This window comes from Capra hircus, chromosome 8 (assembly GCF_001704415.2).
Source record: "Capra hircus breed San Clemente chromosome 8, ASM170441v1, whole genome shotgun sequence".
NCBI lineage: Eukaryota > Metazoa > Chordata > Mammalia > Artiodactyla > Bovidae > Capra > Capra hircus.
The window spans coordinates 53,876,015-53,896,412 of NC_030815.1; the positions used below are offsets into that span (position 1 = coordinate 53,876,015).

Here is a 20,398-nt window from a genome sequence, read left to right on the forward strand (position 1 = left end):
TGCTTCCATCCACAGAGTTCACTCGAAGTGATGCTATTTGACTTCTAAGGCAGGGATATAAATACACCTTACTTATATCTTTACATATTTATTATTGTTCTTTTTTTTTTTTTTCTAAGAGACAGGGTCTCGCTATGTTGCCCAGGCTGGAGTACAGTGGCTATTCACAGGCACGATCCCACTACTGATCAGCACGGGAGTTTTGACCTGCTCCGTTTCTGACCTGGGCTGGTTCACCCCTCCTTAGGCAACCTGGTGGTCCCCTGCTCCCAGGAGGTCACCATATTGATACCGAACTTAGTGCGGACACCCGATCGGCATAGCGCACTGCAGCCCAGAACTCATGAGCTCAAGTGATTCTCCAGCCTCAGCCTCCCGAGTAGCTGGGATTACAGGCGCGCGCCACCGCGCCCGGCTATTGTTCTTTTTAATGAATCACACTTATACATTTTGTTGAATGTTTATATCTTTATTGAATTATAGTTCACAGGATATACCATTATATTCAAGAATTTTAACTTTCATGGTTCTAAAGATTTGCAAGTTACTCTGAAGTTCAGTGACATGTAAATATTTATCGTTTTATTGGGCACACACAGTTTTGATGTTTGATTAATAAAACATTCACTTTTGAAGTGAGCTAATTAATAAAGCACTCACATTTGAAGCCCTGAGGTGCTGTTAAAGAAGGCCTACAACCCTGAGGCTGCCATGCTGTTAGGAAGCCCAAGCCACTTGGAGAGGCTTCACCTACTTGATCACAGTCATAGTTGAGCCTACTTATCCAAGCCCAAGCACCAGGCAAGTAAGTGAAGAAGATTCCAGATGATTCCAGCCTCAGTCATTCAAATCTTCTCAGCTGAGTCCCTGAACACTGTGAAGCAGAGACAATTCATGCTCACTATGCACTTTTAAAATTCTTAACCATGGGATTTCTGACCACAATGAAATGCTCAGAAACGTGGTCTTATTCTACTGCTCCTTGGGGTGGTTTGTTGCACTGTAAGAGCTGGAACAGTGCCCAGTGCCACATGCACAGCTTGGAAGAAGTAGAGTTGGAACTGAGATCCAAGTTTTCTCATTCTCACTTCAGCATTCTTTCCGCCATTCCAGATGTTGCCTTTCTATCTAGGGTGTTTATATTTCCTTTTACTTGTTAGGAGAGACTCTCTAGTACAGTGGTGGTCAATTTTGGCAGCATACTGGAACCACTATGAAAGTACTGATTTCTGGTTCCCAGCACCAAAGATGCTGACTCTGATTTTGCGTGCAGCCAAAGCATCAGGATTTTTATAAAAGTTCCTAGCTGACTCTAATATACAGCCATGTTTGAGACCCACTACTCTATACATGCTTATTTCTGCCAGAGGTGACACTTGGTAAAGATCAAATCGATTCTCAATGAACCATCCTAGTGAAACGAAGCAGAGTCGTAGAGAATCCAAAAGAGCAGATTATTTTAAAATCATGGTTCTATTAAATATAAATTATGTGCGTGTGTATGTGTATGAAAGTACACATGAACACCACTGTGTATGTGATTATTTCGGAGGAAGAAGATAAACTTCCCAACTTGTGTATGCCAGGCAGCATGTGAAGCACCGGGAGTTACGATAGTGCTAAGCCCTAATCTGTTTGCAGTAAAGAAACGTACCCCCCAGTAATAAGAGAAAGAAGAGCAGAGCCTTGGAACCCAAGAAACCCTAGATTTTGGAAGTATTATTATCCCACCTAATAGGATAATCACATAATAGGACTCATCACTTAGGAAAGTCATGATAAGTATAGAACTGTGAAGTCACATTGAAACATAAGTGCTGAGCACAGTTTATCTTAGTAGCTACATGACTTGCTTCTGGATGCTAGCTTCACAGCATTCAAAAATCAAAATTGTGCATATGCCCAATAAAATGATAAATATTTACAAGTCACAGAACTTCAGGGTAGCTTGCAAATCTTTAGAATCACCAAAGTTAAAATTCTTGAATATGCAGGTCTATCCTGTGAACTTTAATTCAATAAAGATATAAACATTCAATAAAATATACAACTTTGATTCATTAAAAGAATAATAATAAATAAGTAAAGATACAAACAGTGGTATAGGAGCATAGAAAAAACAATTGCTTTTTCTGCGATTTGTTTAAACCAAGAAAGGTTAAGAAATTTGACTTGAAGGAGAAATTGTCTAGGCTGTGTGTATGTGTTAAAAGTCTACATATACAATTATCCTTATATAAGCTTCATATTAAATGCTATAAAATTATAGACAACAATGTTATAATAATCAAATGTCTCTAGATCTTAATTATTCCCATTAAAAATGTAATTATGTGATATAATAGCGGTGATAACTAGCACTACAGTGGCAATCATATTACAATACATAAATATATCAATCAACATGTTGTACACCTTGAATTTATACAATGTTTAATGTCAAATGTGTTAAAAGTTAATTAAACTTAAAAGCTTTGTAAAACAAATGAAACCATAAAGAAAATTAAAAGACAACCCACAGGATGGGAGAAAATATTTGCAAATGAAGTGATTGACAAGGGATTAATCTCCAAAATATACAAACACTTCATGCAGCTCAGTGTAAAAAAATGAACCAAAAAATGGGCCAAAGATCTAAATAGGGATTTATTCAAAGAAGACAGATGGCTAAACAGCACAAGAAAATATGCTCATCATCAGTAGTTAATAGAGAAACACAAATCAAAACTACAATGTGGTATCAGTTCACATCGATTGGAATGGCTATCATCAAAAAGCACACAAACGATAAGTGCTGGAGAGGGTTTGGAGAAAAGGGAACTCTTCTACACTGTCGGTGGGAATTTAAATTGGTACAGCCACTATGGAGAACAGTATGGAAGTTCCTTAAAAATTAATAATAGAGCTGCCATACGATCTAGCAAACTCACTGCTGGGCATATATTCAGAGAAAACCGAAATTTGAAAAGCTACATGCACCCCAATGTTTGTTGCAGCACTATTTACAATCGCTAGGACATGGAAGGACCAAAGTGTCCATCAACAGATGAATGGATAAAGAAGAGTACATATACTCAATGGAATACTACTCAGCCATAAAAAGAATGAAATAATGCCATTTGTGGCAATATGGCTGGACCTAAAGATTGTCATATTGAGTGATGTAAGAGCAAGACAAATATGTGATATTGCATATATGTGGAATCTAAACAATGGTACAAATGAACTTACTTACAAAATAGAAATAGGATCACAGATGTAGAAAACAAATTTACAGTTACCAAGGGGTAAGAGGGAGATGGATAAACTGGGAGACTGGGATTGACCTATACATACTACTATATATAAAATAGATAACTAATGAGAACCTACTGTATAGCATAGAGAACTCTACTTAATACTTGGTAATGGCCTAAATGGGAAAAGAATCTAAATGAGAGTGACTATATGTCCATGTACAACTGATTCAGTTAGCCGTACAGCAGAAACCAATACAACATTGTAAATCAACTATACTCTAATAAAAATTAACAAAATGCAAAAGAAAATTATGCTGCATTAGCTGAGACATGACTGAACAAAATCATGGTTCTAATTCTAAATACATTTGCATTCCTTGCAACATAGCCCTGTGATAAAGAGCAGGTTCTCTTTTTAGTGCACACCACCTGTGTGTGTGCTGATAGAATACATTAATTCTGTTTTTATCCTTCTTTTCTGACTCTACAGGTATGCGTGTTGCCCTGACTGGCTGCCCATTAAATTAGATTCTGTCATTTACAACATGCTTTTGCTTGGCGTTAGCCTTAAATTGTGTCCAAGAATCATCCTACTTTGCCATCCTAGAGCTTTCACTTCTTTATGAGTTTAAAAAAAAACACCATGTTTTCTCATTTCCTATTTCAAAGTTCATACTGAAGAAATGGTACACAATAAACCTCACTGTACTGCTTGGGTGAGTCTTCATAGCAGAGGTATTTTTTGAGCTGGCCCTGAAGAAAGCCTGTTGGAAACTCTGAAGTACTAAACAGACTCAGTACAAAGCCTTCAGGAAGTCTGTATCACAGTTAGGGAATCAAGAAGTAAAACTGGTGAAAATTAAATTGCAAAACAACACTGCAAGATATGTCCAAAAAAGCTTAAATATTTGGCAAGTTTTTGGTATAGACAACTGATACTGGTTTAGAACAGGAAGATTCCTCCTTGACAAGGAGTAGATTGAAGTAGGTGGACCTCAGCAGACACTGAACTTGTGGACGTGTACATGCGTGGAAAGATGGTGTAGCAGAAGTAAAGGAAAAACAGGGTGTAAGCGGGAATACATCACTGCCTGCCCTCACAGAGAGGGAGGGCTCGTCCAACGTGTGTTGGTGGCTTATTATCACCACCTTGGAGTAAATTCATATAATGTAGTAATTGAAAAGATTTAATAATCCATAAACATCTGCTCCAAAGTTGACTGCAGTATTCTGCTTTTGGTGGCTGCTACTTTCATTTCTATTCTTTAGTTCCTCTCCCATGAGCTTGCCACATATCTGCATTTTCACAAGACAGTGGGTGTTTTTGGTGAGCGGACTGGCAAATGAAAGGCAGAGGGAACTAGTTGGTTATTTCCGGTAATGACTTGCGGTTTCACCATTAAGCAGAGAAGAGATGCTATGATGTGTTGTGGTCTTTCAGCTTTCTATCTACGCTAAGTTCATTTCCCATTTTCTAGGCACTTTCTTGGGCAGCTCTGCAGCAATCAAATTAAGGGGGCTATCACTGTGATAATTAAACGCTTTCAATTGTTAATGCTTGATGTTGCACCTCCTCCCATGGTAGTATACAATGCAAGAGGTGGAAATGCCCTGGAAGCTGGAATTACCCTGCTCTCAGTGATAGGTAAGAACATGCTTCATAATATTTGTGTAAAACAAAAGTCATTTGTGAAGCAAGCGAAGCCTAAATGCTTCCATCTGTACATATACCACAAGTAACTAAATATAGGGAAAATTTGATAAAGGTGTTGGGGAGCAGGATAAGGCAACTATTTGATTATACTTTAGGTTTAGAGGAAACAATTTCTAAAAGATTTTTGTCCCTTGAAGATCCTGTTCACATGTTCTCAGAGGCTGGAAAAAAAATGTGGGTGGGTAGATCCCAAGGCATTTGCTTAGGGCTGGTTCAGATAACCTGCTCTGCAGATCTTTATGTGATGAGAGCGAATCATCACTTTGATGCACTGCTGATCAATAGAAGGAAATTGTAGAGCAGTAAGTATAACTGTTAAAAGAAATGCAAAGAAAACTGCATGCATGGATAGATGGATGTGTAGACATATCTCTCTAACCATCTATCTGCCTATCATTTGTCTATCTATCCATGCAAAGGAAAAATCTGGAAGGCTGCACACCTAACTGTTAATCATGGTTAATTCAGGGAAGGGAATTTGGTGGGGATGGAGTGAGAACAATGAAGACGGGTGACATATTTTACTTATGTACTTCTGTTTTGTTTAAATTATTTGCAGTTAATTACTTCTGAAGTTTAAAGATGCCTCATAAAGAGAAGATAGCAAGTAAATAAATCACCAGCTGGGACCCAAAATATAAAAGTGAGTTGTTTAAAATGACAGCATAATATTTTTTTAGCAGTGACAAATTAACTGCTTTGATCTCAGTATGATGAGTTTATAAGAGCTTATGGGGAAAAATGATAAATAGTTATAACAATTTTTTCAGTGGCAACTATCTTGTTCCTTGGAAATGAATTGAAAAGAATAAGAGGTAAAGTGTGAGGATGAAAGTGCTACAAAATAGAAAGTCCTGGGATTGAGCTGTAACTTTCATGTAAAGGTGCATCTGAGGCAATACAGACAGAACAATGACAACAAACCTACATGCTTGAATGATAGTGACTGCACTACTTTGCGTGTGTGTGAGTTCTCAATCACGCCCGGCTCTTTGCGACCCGACAGACTGTAGCCCACCAGGATCCTCTGTCCGTTGGACTGTCCAGGCAAGAATACTGGAGCGGGTTGCCATTCCCTTCTCCAGGGGCACTACTTTACTAAATTCAGTTTAATAGACTTGTGATTATGTAGTGTTATGGACTCAACTGTGGCCCCCATACCCCCAAATCTGTATATTGAAGCCTTAACCTCCACTGTAACTGTATTTGGAGGTAGGTCCTTTAATGAGATAATTAAGGTTAAATGAGGTCATAAGGGCAGGGTCCTAACCCAATAGGACTGATGTCTTTATAAGAAGAGGGAAGAACTCCAGGAATGTGTGTGCACAGAGAAAGGCCAGTGGGAAGGTGGCCATCTACAAGCCAGGAAGAAAGGTCTCACCAGAAGCCAATCTTGCTGGCAACTTGATCTTGGACTTTCCAGCCTCCAGAACTGTGAGAAAATAAACTCTACTGTTTAAGCCACCCAGTCTATGGTATTCTATTATGGCAGCCCAAGCCAATACATTTACCTTACCATATGCAATTTGTGCAAGAGTAGAAGAATGATCACAGAAATGAACACTACCAGGACTCTGCCTTCTAGGATCGAAGCACAGTAATACATGATTAAGAACATGATTCTGGAGCAAGACTGTACTGTGTGATCATAGGCAAGTTACTTAACCTTTCTGATACTCTATTTCCAGTCTGTAAATTGAAGATAATAATAGTATGTAGGTTATAGTATTATGAGGTTAAATGCTTACTATTTGTAAAGAACCTAGAACAATATCTGGAACACAATAAAAACAATCTAAGTATTTGTTAAACAAATAGATGAGTATTGTCCATTGGAAAAGAGGCTGTAAGATCAGAAATATGAAGAGTAACTTAAAATAGTAATGAATTATTTATAATTTTCATTTAACACCACAGATAAACTTAAGCATTCTCTATAAAGATTATGAAGTGCCTCTATTAATGTAAATCCAAATTATGATGCTAAAAATAAGATGAAATTAATAGTAATATACCAGTGTTGCTTTATTAATTGTGACAAGTATACTATATTTCTGTAAGATGTTAATAATAGGGGACATTGACTATGAGATATACAAGAACTCTTTGTGCTATTTTTTCAATAATTTTAGGTAAGTCTGAAACTATTCTTAAAAATTATATTTAGAAAAGAAGATAAACTAAGGAATAATCATTTACTTCAGTGAAATATTGACCATTAAATAATAAAATTTAGGCATCTAGCAATAGTAATTTTTCATTCAAACCTGTCTATTTTACAGAGGATGGTTGATTTCAGTTTCCTTTACAAATATCTAATTTTCAAGATCAAATTCACATGGGAATCAAAAGGTCTAGAGAAAAGGGCATTAATCTAGAAGGTGGGATATATAATGTTTCACTGAGTCCTGCCTCAAACTGGAGTATGGCCTGGCTCACATCACAGTGATGTCTAGGCATCAGTTTCCCATTGGTCACTTTTCCTCCCACATTTTAAATTCTAAACCTTTTGGCATCTGCTTCACAACCAAGGCAGCTCCAGGAGGCAGACTCTAACCTATGGAACAGTCATCCAGGCCTAGAGCAAAACTGCTGTAGGAAGCCGGTGTGCCAATTTTTCAGTATGTGCAAGTGGGTTGTGAAACAACCAGAGAACACACATTTTAGAGTCAGAATTCAGGGGTAAGTTTTCATAGTGTATACTATTCAACAGATCAGTCATTCAGGTTTAAATAGGAGTAACTAATGAACCAACCCTGACACTAAAATATTTACATAAAGCTTGCAAGGGGCAATGACATTATAAATAAGTACATGTCCTAAGGGCATGTTCCGTTCAGTTCAGTTGCTCAGTCGTGTCTGACCCTTTGCGACCCCATGAATTGCATCACGCCAGGCCTCTATTAACAGATAAATTTTGATGCAGAGAAAGAGGGGGCTAGAAATGTCCTGCAGAAGCAAGGAGAAATAAAGTTATGAACTAAGGCAACATTTCAAGCCAAAGAGGAGAAAGCATATAAAGTTTAAAAGAGCTGACACCATCACATCATCAGCCTGATGCCAACTGATGTTGCAGAAATGCCATCACAGATATACTCTGATGAGATAATACACAGTCTTGGCTCTGAAGGCCACCTGTCGAAAAAGCAGGAATAATAACACCTGTTCAATCAATACATCTGTTGAGAAATTCAGTTGTCCCAGAAGTCCTTTTCTATTCCACTACTAGTTTAAATTGTTATTCATGTTGTCAAGTTTACTGTTAAAGTTGCATTATTTTCCTTTAGTTAATTACTCTCATAACACATTTATATGTATTCAATGATTACATGTAAAAGAAAATAATGATTTGTGGGCTATGATTTCTTTTTTGCCTAAAGAACTCATATTCTCATCTTAGCAAATTATAAAACCCATTGAAAGCCCCCACATCCTTCATGTCCTGCATGTTGTTTGATTAGATGTGATTGCACACAGATGTGCAGTGAAGTTTATTTTTCTTTTAACCATTTAAAAAGCATTGATTTAGACAGAAGTTCAAGAAAATGGACAGCTACTGTATTGGCTTTGGTCTTGATATAATTTAAAATATCTGTGCTTAAAATATTGAAAACTAACAGCACTCCTAATTGTTCTAACACTATTAACAATTTCGAGTCAATCTTTTTGGGAAGACATATATAAGCAGAATATTTACATTCTAGAAAACAATGATGTATTCTAGGTAGAGTAAAAGGGATTCTCTTCTGCTTATATTCTGTCTAGAAGCATGTTTTATCAAGCAGAAGGCTGGACAGAAGTGGTGAGATTTTTGTGTTTTTTTTTTTTTAGTGAAGAGAAAGCTCTTCTGAACTGAAGCAACTTAGGCAACAATTGTTCTTTACAACTCTAGCTCTCATGATGTAAACAGTGTGTCTAACAACCAGTAACATGTTCTGAAGCTGCAAATATGTCCAGTCTATATGTATATGCAATCAGCTTATTATGTTTGATCTATATGTACATGTAATCAGTTAAATAAAACTTTGCATTTCAGGACTTCCTTGGTGGTCCAATAATAAAGACTTAGTGCATCCTCCACAGGAGGCGCAAGTTCAGTCCCTGATAGGGGTACTAAGATCTCACACCTAGACCAATTTCTAACCATTATATTCTAGCTTAAGGTCACCACATTGTACAACATCAGGAAACTTTATTCACATTTTACTCCACATATAACTCTACAATAAGGTTAGGTGAATTGTGCCCTCTTTCCCTCTTTGAATTGTACAGCATAGTTTCCCTGCTATAGTTTATAAAATCTATGAAATGATAAATGTATATCAATAAATCTTATTACTAAATTATTCCTCTCACTTTTAGCAAAATCAGACTTTCAAAGACCATAGTAGAATATTTTTCAAAGAGAGATCTTGTCTTAGATGTTTTATTTTGTTTTCCTTTTCCTTCTAGCATTCCCTTCTTTGGGACAAAGACTCTTCCCCCACTTTCAGCAATTTTAGCGATGATATCATTCTCCAGTGCTTACAGTGATGGACATGGCATCCAGGCCTGACCAATTATGGCAGGTGTTGCCTAGAAGACAGTGATTGGTCCAAGGGTCAGCACTGTGATCCCAGCAGGGCCAATCATAGTTCTTCCATGAGGTTTGATATGTGAAAATATAGTGCTGTGAAAATGTATTTCTGGGGGAAGTCGGCAGCAATTTCCTCTATTAGAGGGAAATCAACTATGTAAAATTAGAGCAAGAGGTAAGAGCCAAGTAGAGAAAAGAAAAGTAAAGGGATGAGAAACAGGAAAATACTCCTGAGGACATCTACTTGAATCCTTGGATTTACCTCTAATCTCCCAGCTATGTTTGAAAATTACTTATTTTGTGTGCAAATAACTTGATTACCAGAACTCATGATTACAAGTTTTTCATTCCCCTCAGGACACTATTCTGAGTCTGGTGAACTTAAAGCTGTATAATTATACGTCCTCTCTCAGAAAGAGAAACAGAAAAAAAATTATTTAAAACACTGGTGTTATTAATTCACTTGATCCAAGATATTAAGGCAATGTTTCCAGGAATAGTTAAGGTTACTAATGTTATATAGCAGATATAGTGAGTGAAATTTTAAAAATACCTTCTTCATTATAAAACTTTTCGAAAGAGCACAATTTTTTTTAGAATAAGATAAGGGCTACTTATATCACTACCACCAAGTGTTACCAAATCTTCACATGTTTTCACACTAAGAAAGTGGAATTAATTTTCCCTTTTACGTGCTATAGATTCTTTCCCATATTAAGTGCACAGAGGAAAAGTCAAGATATGAGCATTAGCAGCGGAGGCCAGGGCGATTCTTCTGAATGGAATCGGGCTGATTCATCGCCGGTTTGCCTAGCCTGAGCTAGGCCCAGTCCAAGCTGCTGTTGTTGCTGTCGCCGCCGCCGCGTCATCGCTCCTGGAAGACAAGGGTCCAGACGGCGACCTCCTGCTCCGCCCACCTTCAGAAGAGAGAGGGGGGGCGGGAAAGCCTTGGGAAAAAATATACCTGCCAGTATTAACAACAGCTTGAATTAAGAAATTTTTCAAACTCAGCAAATTGAAGCTTAATACCACAAGAGCTGTAGCTACTGACCAGAAATATGGACAGACTTCTTAGACTTGGAGGAGGTATGCCTGGACGGGGCCAGGGGCCACCTACAGATGCTCCTGCAGTGGACACAGCAGAACAAGTCTATATCTCTTCCCTGGCACTGTTAAAAATGTTAAAACATGGTAGAGCTGGAGTTCCAAAGGAAGTTATGGGTCTTATGCTTGGAGAATTTGTGGATGATTACACCATCAGAGTGACTGATGTGTTTGCTATGCTACAATCAGGAACAGACAGTCAGTGTGGAGGCAGTTGATCCAGTGTTCCAAGCTAAAACGTTGGATATGTTGAAGCAGACAGGAAGGCCTGAGATGGTTGTTGGTTGGTATCACAGTCACCCTGGCTTTGGTTGTTGGCTTTCTGGTGTGGATATCAACACTCAGCAGAGCTTTGAAGCCTTGTCAGAGAGAGCTGTGGCAGTGGTTGTGGATCCCATTCAGAGTGTAAAAGGAAAGGTTGTTATTGATGCCTTCAGACTGATCAATGCTAATATGATGGTCTTAGAACATGAACCAAGACAAACAACCTCAAATCTGGGTCACCTAAACAAGCCGTCTATTCAGGCATTAATTCATGGACTAAACAGACATTATTCCTCCATTACTATTAACTATTGGGAAAATGAATTGGAACAGAAGATGTTATTACATTTGCATAAGAAGAGTTGGATGGAAGGTTTGCCACTTCAGGACTACAGTGAACACTGTAAACATAATGAATCAGTGGTAAAAGAGATGTTGGAATTAGCAAAAAATTACAATAAGGCTGTAGAAGAAGATAAGATGACCCCTGAACAGCTGGCAATAAAGAATGTTGGCAAGCAGGACCCCAAACGTCATTTGGAGGAACATGTGGATGTACTTATGACTTCAAATATTGTCCAGTGTTTAGCAGCTATGTTGGATACTGTTGTGTTTAAATAAAGTAATGGAAAAAGCTTTTAGTGATACTTTCAGTGTATAGTCCTCTGTTGTTCCTAATGCTCAAAATCAAGGGACCTCTGAAGGTGCATTTGGCTAAAAGTAAGACGTCTGGCATCATTTGCAGCACCATAACAGCTTCACTCTCCATTGTGCAATTACTTCTATTCCTTTAGTCAGGGTCTTTGCAGATTCCAAAGTTGTATAAGAACACATCAAAGTGGACAAATTTTGTTAAGATCCCGTTTAATATTTGAAGAAATCAGTAACACAAATATATGTTGATTGTTGCTTACAAAATAAAATACATTTACAACCTAAAGATATGAGCATTAATTGTCATCCAAATTCTGTCAGTAATTTATGTCCCCACTTAAAAACCCCCAAAATAAAATCAAATCATACTTCTTAGGATGATTGTGGGAGTCAAGTGATATATACATATAAATCAAGTACCATGACCAGAATTTAACCAATGGGACAGAAGCTGTCTAACAAATGGTAGTTGTTGTTTTATAAACAAGGAGACTAAGGCATAGAGTGCAAAGAAAGCAAATAAAAGTCTTTAAAAGCAGTAGAGTTTTGATTCTAAATGCCATGTTCCAATCTCCTTCTCTGCCCTTCCAGCGAAGCAGTCTGCAAAAAGCTTCTTCACACTTTCTTCTATTTGATCTTTATAACAACCCTAAAAGGTTTATGCAGAAAATTGCTCTTTATCTCTGTGGAGAAGTGAATTTTAATGGATGAGTTTTAATGGCTGCTTAAGCTAATTGAAAAGATTGACCAGCATCACAACTCCAACAAGAGAAGTTGAGTAGAGAGACAAAGAATAACACGCACATGAACTGAGAAGCCCAAGAATACGAGGCTGATGGCACTACCCAGAACATACACATTCAATAGTGACTTGCAAAAGCTGAAGTCTAAACTCACGCTCACCTGATCCTAATAGTCAGTTCCCTTACTTTTTATTTTTTATTTTAGTTACTTATCCAAAAGCGTGGAAAGAGGTTCCAGAAGGACATAAAGAAAGATTTTCCTTATTCCCTCAATCCTCTCAGGAGGCAAAGTTGCTGCTATTACTATTATTATTTTAAATAAGGTAACATTTAATACAATTGGTAACATTCAGAATTCCTGCTGCTGCTGCTAAGTCACTTCAGTCGTGTCCGACTCTGTGTGACCCATAGACGGCAGCCCACCAGGCTCCCCTGTCCCTGGGGTTCTCCAGTCAAGAACACTGGAGTGGGTTGCCATTTCCTTCTCCAATGCATGAAAGTGAAAAGTGAAAGTGAAGTCTCTCAGTCATGTCCGACTCTTAGCGACCCCATGGACTGCAGCCTACCAGGCTCCTCTGTCCATGGAATTTTCCAGGCAAGAGTACTGGAGTGGGTCAGAATTCCTAATTTGTACAAAACACTATGAAAGTTACTTAAGCTCTAATTCTTTCAACAATCTTTCTCTGGCAACAGAGAAGCCCTAGATCACCCAGCTGGAATTCTTTTTTCTTCTTCCTCTTCCTCTTCTTTATTTCTTCCTCCCTCCCTCCTTGTCTCTCTGCCCCTCTCTCTTACACACACACACACACTCACACTCACACTCACAGAGGCATTTATTTATTTTGCATTGCTGCAGAATGACAACTCTATACCACAAGTTCTGTCTCAAAGTAAAACAGTTACCTTAATGTTTTATATTCTTTTTCAAACAGAATATCCTCAATTTGCCGTACACCAGAAACTAATAAAACATTGTAAATCAAATACACTTTAATAAAAAAACATATTGGGCAGCTTCAAAATACTCAAGCCAATGGTTATAAGGGAAAAGACATGTTTGGGAAGTTGTGGTGAGTTTACCTTCCATGTTGAACTCTCCATCCATCTAAGAGTTTCAATCATCATTCCTAAATATGCACAGATCATTTATTTAGAAAGTATTCACTGAGTATATGTGAAAATCCTACAGGCACTGTTAACCTATTGGTAAGCAAAAAATTAAAATCGTTTGTGATAGATCAAATTACAGAGTTCTCTTTCACTGACTATAGTAAAATGAAAGAGGGAAGTTATTAACCTGCTGAAGAGTTCAGTAAAGTTCAACTTCATATTATCAAATTCCATTCTTTTTTTTATCCCATTGGTTTGCCCCAGATGTTTAAAGCATACTATGGTTTGAATAATTTATCAGGTAGACTTGAAATTCACATGTATTAGTACTCTGACATATACAGTTTTTAAAGAGAAGGAAGGAACTCCCTAGAGTTCGGCAGCATTGTGGCCCCAGGATTCTACCTCACAGACATTTCTTCACATTGTCTATTTTCCGTAGATAAGTGGAGTCAAAGACCATACGTTTTTGTTGCAGAAGCTGTGTTGGTGTGGTGAAAAGATTCAAGAACTGACCCTCAAGAGATCTGGATTTTAAAACTCCCAAGTCATTCACTAGCTGGATGACAACAGTGAGCCTCAGTTTTCTTAATAGTAAAATAACAGATTGCCTGATTGGATGATTTTGAAGGTCTGTTTCAGATAGAAGACATGAATCATTACAGTTTTTAGAACTTTTAAACTACTTCTGATGTCTACATAAAGAATGGGTTAGTCTCATTTATCTGTTAATTTATTCATTTAATTATTCATTCATTCATTCCTAGCATACTGCAGTTAATATCATGAGTTTTATGGTCAAGTCCTTTGATTCAGGGCTTGGTATCTCTACTTACTAGATAAATGACCATGAACAATTAACTTGCTCACTTCTTTGTGACCCTGTTTCCTCATTTCTCAATGAAAATAATTTTACCTTCATCATAAGACTACTGGAAGGTGTATCAGTTAAGGACTCTTCCAAGAAACAGAACAAACAGAATGTGTGTGTGTGTGTGTGTGTGTGTGTGTGTGTGTGTGTGTGTGTGTTGAGAGAGAGAGAGTTTAAGGAATTGGCTTACAAGATTGTGAAGGTTGGGAAGTTCACAATCTGCAAGGCAAGGAAGCAGGCAAGACCCAGGAAAAAACTGATGTTGCATCTTGAGTTCAAAGGCAATCTGGTGGCAGAATTCCCTCTTTCTTGGAGGAGGTCAGTCTTTTTCTTAAGGCCTTCAATTGATTGAATGAGGCCCACCCATATTATGGAGGGCAATGGCTTTACCCAAAGTATATTATTGATTTATATGTTAATCTTATCTAAAAATACTTTTACAGCAACATCCAGATGTATTTGACCAAACTTCTGGGTCCCATGGCCTAGCTAAGTTAACACATAAAATTAACTATCACAGGAGGAATACTGATAAAGTGGGCGACAAACTTACCACAATGTCTAACATAAAAAGCAAATAATAAAAATTATCTATTATTATCATACTTGTTTTGCTGGATATTAGGTTAGGTTCTGAAGGCATAACAACTCCATACGATATAATCTTTGTTGGTCCTTAATGAACTTACAGTCTAAACATGGACGCTAATAAGCTACCTGACCATTACAATAGAGAATTCTGAATACTGAGAGGGAAAGGGTACTATGAGAAATATGAGTGCCAGAAGAATACATAAAGGGGCCTCAAATCAGAATGGATAGAGGGATAACAGCTAAGATCTAATGAATGAATAGACTTTGGTCAGGTAAATGGACATGGAAGGAAAGAAGTGTATGGAACTAAAAATGAGAAAGAACATTATCTATTCATAGAATGGTAAGTAGTTTATCATTTGTGGGGACACTGGATGGAAGAAGCAAGTGAAGACAAAAAAGAGGGATGGACAGGGCAAAGCCTATAAACAGCTCTTGCCAAGATAAGGAGTTTGGACTTTACTCCCAGAGCAATAATGACCTAAATATAGTTGCAATGCTGGGATTAGACAGAAGAGCCAAATTTGGGAGATCTTAATAGATGGGTGGATAAGACATGATGATGAATTAAATGTTTGAGGTGGAAAGAAGGAGGAATGCTGAATCTTAGGAGTCAGCTGATGCTATGTTTAGAAGCTGCTATAACTTTTTTGGACCCAATAAACGATATCTGGAAGAATACTGGAGAACTTTTCACTAGTCATCTACACTTTCTGTTCTTCATTTTCCTCATCGGTAAAATGAAGATGCTAGACTCAATGCTCTTTGAAAGGCCTTGTTTTGCTCTAAAATTCTATAGTCCTATGACTATTTTTTAGCTTTGTACATGAATGCATATTTTGGGAAAATGGATTTTGTATGACCAACTCAGTAAACTGAACAGCAATGAACAGTATCATCATAGTGGTATTTAACTATGATTTTGCAATTATTACAGGATGCCACAATGAGAAAGATGAGGAAATTAGATTACACATTCTAGTATCTTTTACAATCTGAACTGTCAGAAAAATATGGGTGGTTGATGTTGCAGATCTAAAAAGATTAGATGAATTGTTCTAACTAGAATCAGAGTTGATAAGGAAATTTCTGTGAGTAGTGAAACAGACCAAAAAGCTGATTGGTGAAAAAAATGCATGGGAGAGAGAAATGAGTGAGCTCTTCTTTTTCTGCTGTGTGTTCGCAAAAAAAAAAAAAAAAAAAAAAAAAAATGATTGCTCTGGTTTCAAGCACTTGATTTATCCTTTATGATACTTGAAAAATAGTATTTGCTCTATGTGTTACATCACTTCAGTCATGTCTGACTCTTTGTGACCCTATGGACTGTAGCCCACTGGGTTCCACTGTCCATGGGATTCTCCAGGCAAGAATACTGGGGCATGTTGCCCTTTCCTCCTCCAGGGGTCTAACCTACATCTCTTACAACTCCTGCATTGGCAGGTGGGTTCTTTACCACTAAAACTACCTGGGAAGACATGTGATTTTGCTCTATATTTTAGAGTTTATTTGGTGTTTTAATAAAGGAGCTGCAGAATCAGAGGGAGAGGATGAAATCAAATGAAGATTTGAACCATTTGAATTAAAAACCAATCTAGATGGTCATCAAACTCAAGCTGAATTTGAAATATTATGTAGAAGTCTTTTTGAACAAGAACTGAATGGTGAAAAGATTTTCAGAGATAATCTGGGATAAGCCATTCAGAACCTGGTTGATTGGATACTAGTGTTCATTTTACCTGGAAAACTTAAGGAAACTAACATAATACTGTAATTAAACTTTCTGCTCTTCTAATAGAGTACTGGGAACAAATATCTTACAATGTGAATATTGTATGTATTAATATTAGTTATCATTTATTTGGTTGGACTGACAGAAAATGATTAGAAAACATTTTATCAAAAATTAAGAATGCATTTCTAATTTAGATGAAATTCAAGTTGGTTGGGAAGGTGTCTACAATTTGCTAGACACTGTCTTAAAAACAATCAACAAATTTAGTTCCAAGTAATTTGTTCTCATTTTATTGTACCTAATTGTATAAATAATCATTACAGACCATATTAGTAACTAACTTTCTTGGGAGAAGGCGAACAGTCTATATTCAAGCCCCACTTTGACAAAGTCTGCCATAATATTACCAAGTACTATTCTAAGGGCTATGGGATTTATCTAAGGTCTATATGATTTCAATAAATTTTCTGACCTCACAATAATAATTGAAAATAATATTATCTTTATCAATTCACTGAATTAATAATTGAATACTGACTCACATTCTTCCCTGACTTAATTTTAAACCTGTGAGTTACCTCTTCCTGATAGCCATTCTCAAATGATCCTTTCATTGTACAGCTATAACTCTAATTTAACTCTTTTCAAATATGTTTGAATTATAGATCAATTTTTTTTCTGCCAAATTCTACCACAATGTAAATTTAAATACCTTATTCCAAGGCGATAAATGAATTCAGATAACCTTAGGATTGATGAACCAGGTGAGACTTAATCCAAATAATAATACTTTATATAATTTTGCTGATGTCATATTCAGTCTATTTTGTCTCTATTTTACTATAATCCTCTAAAGGCAAGGATAGCACTTATTTTTCAAAATGTATTTCAGGTACTCACTGAAATTTTCAGTCCCTACTGGTATTCAAATCAAAAAGAGCTGACCAAGTTGAGGCACCTGTGCTGGTGGTACATTCATACCAGCATTTGGAGTCCAGAATAGAGGAACCAACTACAACTGAAGATGCTTCTGAATTGACAAGGAAAGGTAAGGGCCAGAGGTTTGATTCCAAAATCAAGGCATCAGACATTGTCAAGGAGCAAGCCAGGTAAATAGAGGTAAGTAAGAAAGTGAAAAGGGCAAGAAAAAGAAACAAAAAAAGAGAGGTGAGTCAAGAATCAAAAGCTGAGCAGAACCCAATTTAAGTGGGTACAAGGCCACGACCTGAAACAGCAGGGTCCTCCTGTGACCACAGCCCCTGCACAAGATTCCAGGGTCTCTGTCCTTACAGACTCTCAGGCAGACCAGAATGAACTTTACATAAACCATGGGACATTTTTCCTGGCCTAGAAGCTAAGTTACCTGGCCTAGTACGAAGTTACTTTTGGACCCAACCTTGTGCCTACTTTGCTTCCAAAGATGGGACATCTCCTTTCAGGCAGAAGAATTAGGTCAGGGACCATTTATTTTTATAAGTTCAGAGAAAGGAAGAAAGAACACAAAGTATTTCCAAAGAGATCCAGGAATATTTTGTCTCATTTCTATTTTATTGATAAACACTTTACTTCTCCCTGGTGGCTCAGATGGTAAACAATCTGCCTGAAGTACAGGAGATGCAGATTCCATCCCTGGGTTGGGAAGGTTGCCTGGAAAAGGGAAAGACTACCCACTCCAGTATTCTTGCCTGGAGAATTTCATGGATAGAGGAGTTTGGCAAGCTACAGTCCAGGAGGTTGCAAACAGTTGGCCATGACTGAGTGACCAACAACACTTTCCTTTTCCCAGCAGATCTTTGCTCCCTAGTACAGTGGTTTATATGTATCTTTGTTGTCCATTTTTTCTGTGCCCTTTACTTGAGGTCTTTTCTTTTGGTAGAATGGTGAGGTGGTGAGGGAAGACATAAAGCTCTGAGTGTCCCCTAAGGGTTTGCACCTGGGGCTGTAATTCTCCTCTATTATGATGTTTCCTGGATTCACCCATCTATACTATATATCAACCAGAGGTGATGTGGTTGCTACTCACTGCCCTCCAAAGGAATATCAATGGAAAATCAGAAGAAAACAGCTGCTCTAATCCATGCCATTATTTCTCTTATTTATCTGGGACCAGTAACAGGGACAACTCAGGTTCTCAAGTCCATAAATGAATGATGCATTAACATAGCTACAGAATCCTCTAAAACTTGATAGAACATCATTTCAAGTCACATTATGAACTAGACAAAGGAAGTTCCCCTAGTCTCTTCCCCATTTGTTAAGTGTTATCAACAAAACTGTACAAAAAAGGTCCTCATGACCCAGATAAGCACAGTGGTGTGGTCACTCACCTAGAGTCAGACATCATGGATTGTGAAATCAAGTGGGACTTAGGAAGCATTACTATGAACAAAGCTAGTGGAGGTGATGGAATTCCAGTCGAGCTATTTCAAATCCTAAAAGGTGATGCTGTGAAAGTGCTGCATTCAATGTGCCAGCAAATTTGGAAAACTCAGCAATGGCCATAGGATTGGAAAAGGTCAATTTTCATTCCAGTCCCAAAGAAGGGCAATGCCAAAGAAGGTTCAGACTACCATATATAACTGTGCTCTTTTCACATGTTAGCAAGGTAATGCTCAAAATCCTTCAAGCAAGGCTTCAACAGTATGTGAACTGAGAACTTCAAGATTAGAAGCTGGGTTTAGAAAAGACAGAGGAACCAGAAATCAAATTGTCAACATCCATTGGATCATAGGAAAAGCAAGGGAATTCCAGAAAAACATCTACTTCTGCTTCATTGACTATGCTAAAGCTTTTGACTGTGTGGATCACAACAAACTGTGGAAAATTCTTAAAGAGGTGGGAATACCGGACCACCTGACCTGCCTTCTGAGAAACCTGTATGCAAGTCAAAAAGCAACAGTTAGAACCAGACCTGGAACAGCAGACAAAATTGGGACAGGAGTATGTCAAGACTGTATATTGTCATCCTGCTTATTTAACATCTATGAGTATGTCATGTGAAATGCCAGACTGGATGACTCACAAGGTTGAATCAAGATTGCTGGGAGAAATATCAATAACTTCAGATACTCAGATGATACCACCCTAATGGCAGAAAGTGAAAAGTAACCAAAGAGCCTCTTGATGAAAGTGAAAGAGAAGAGTGAAAAATCTGGCTTAAAACTCAACATTCAAAAAACTAAGATCATGGCATATGGTCCCATCACTTCACAGCAAATAGATGGGGAAAAAGTATAAACAGTAAGAGATTTTATTTTCTTGGGCTCCAAAATCACTGCAAATGGTGACTGCAGCCACAAAATTAAAAGACGCTTACTCCTTGGAAGAAAAGCTATGACCAACCTAGATAGCATATTAAAAAGCAGAGACATTACTTTGCCTACAGAGGTCTGTCTAGTCAAAGCTATGGTTTTTCCAGTAGTCATGTACAGATGTGAGTTGGACCATAAAGAAGGCTGAATGCCAAAGAATTGATGTTTTTGAACTGTGGTGTTGGAGAAGACTCTTGAGAGTCCCTTAGACTATAAGGAGATCCAACCAGTCCATCCTAAAGGAAATCAGCCCTGAATATTCATTGGAAGGACTGATGCTTAAGCTGAAACTCCAATACTTTGGCCACCTGATGTGAAGAGCCAACTCATTGGAAAAGACCCTCATGCTGGGAAAGATTGAGGACAGGAAGAGAAATGGGCAACTGAGAATAAGATGGTTGGATGACATCACCGACTCGATGGACATGAGTTTGAACAGACTAAGGGAGACAGTGAAGGACAGGAAAGCCTGGCATGCTATAGGCC

At 37.7% G+C, this 20,398-nt stretch overlaps 1 pseudogene; it reads left to right on the plus strand.

The window, feature by feature from the left end:
- On the plus strand, window positions 10,328-11,616 carry LOC102190223 (annotated as a pseudogene).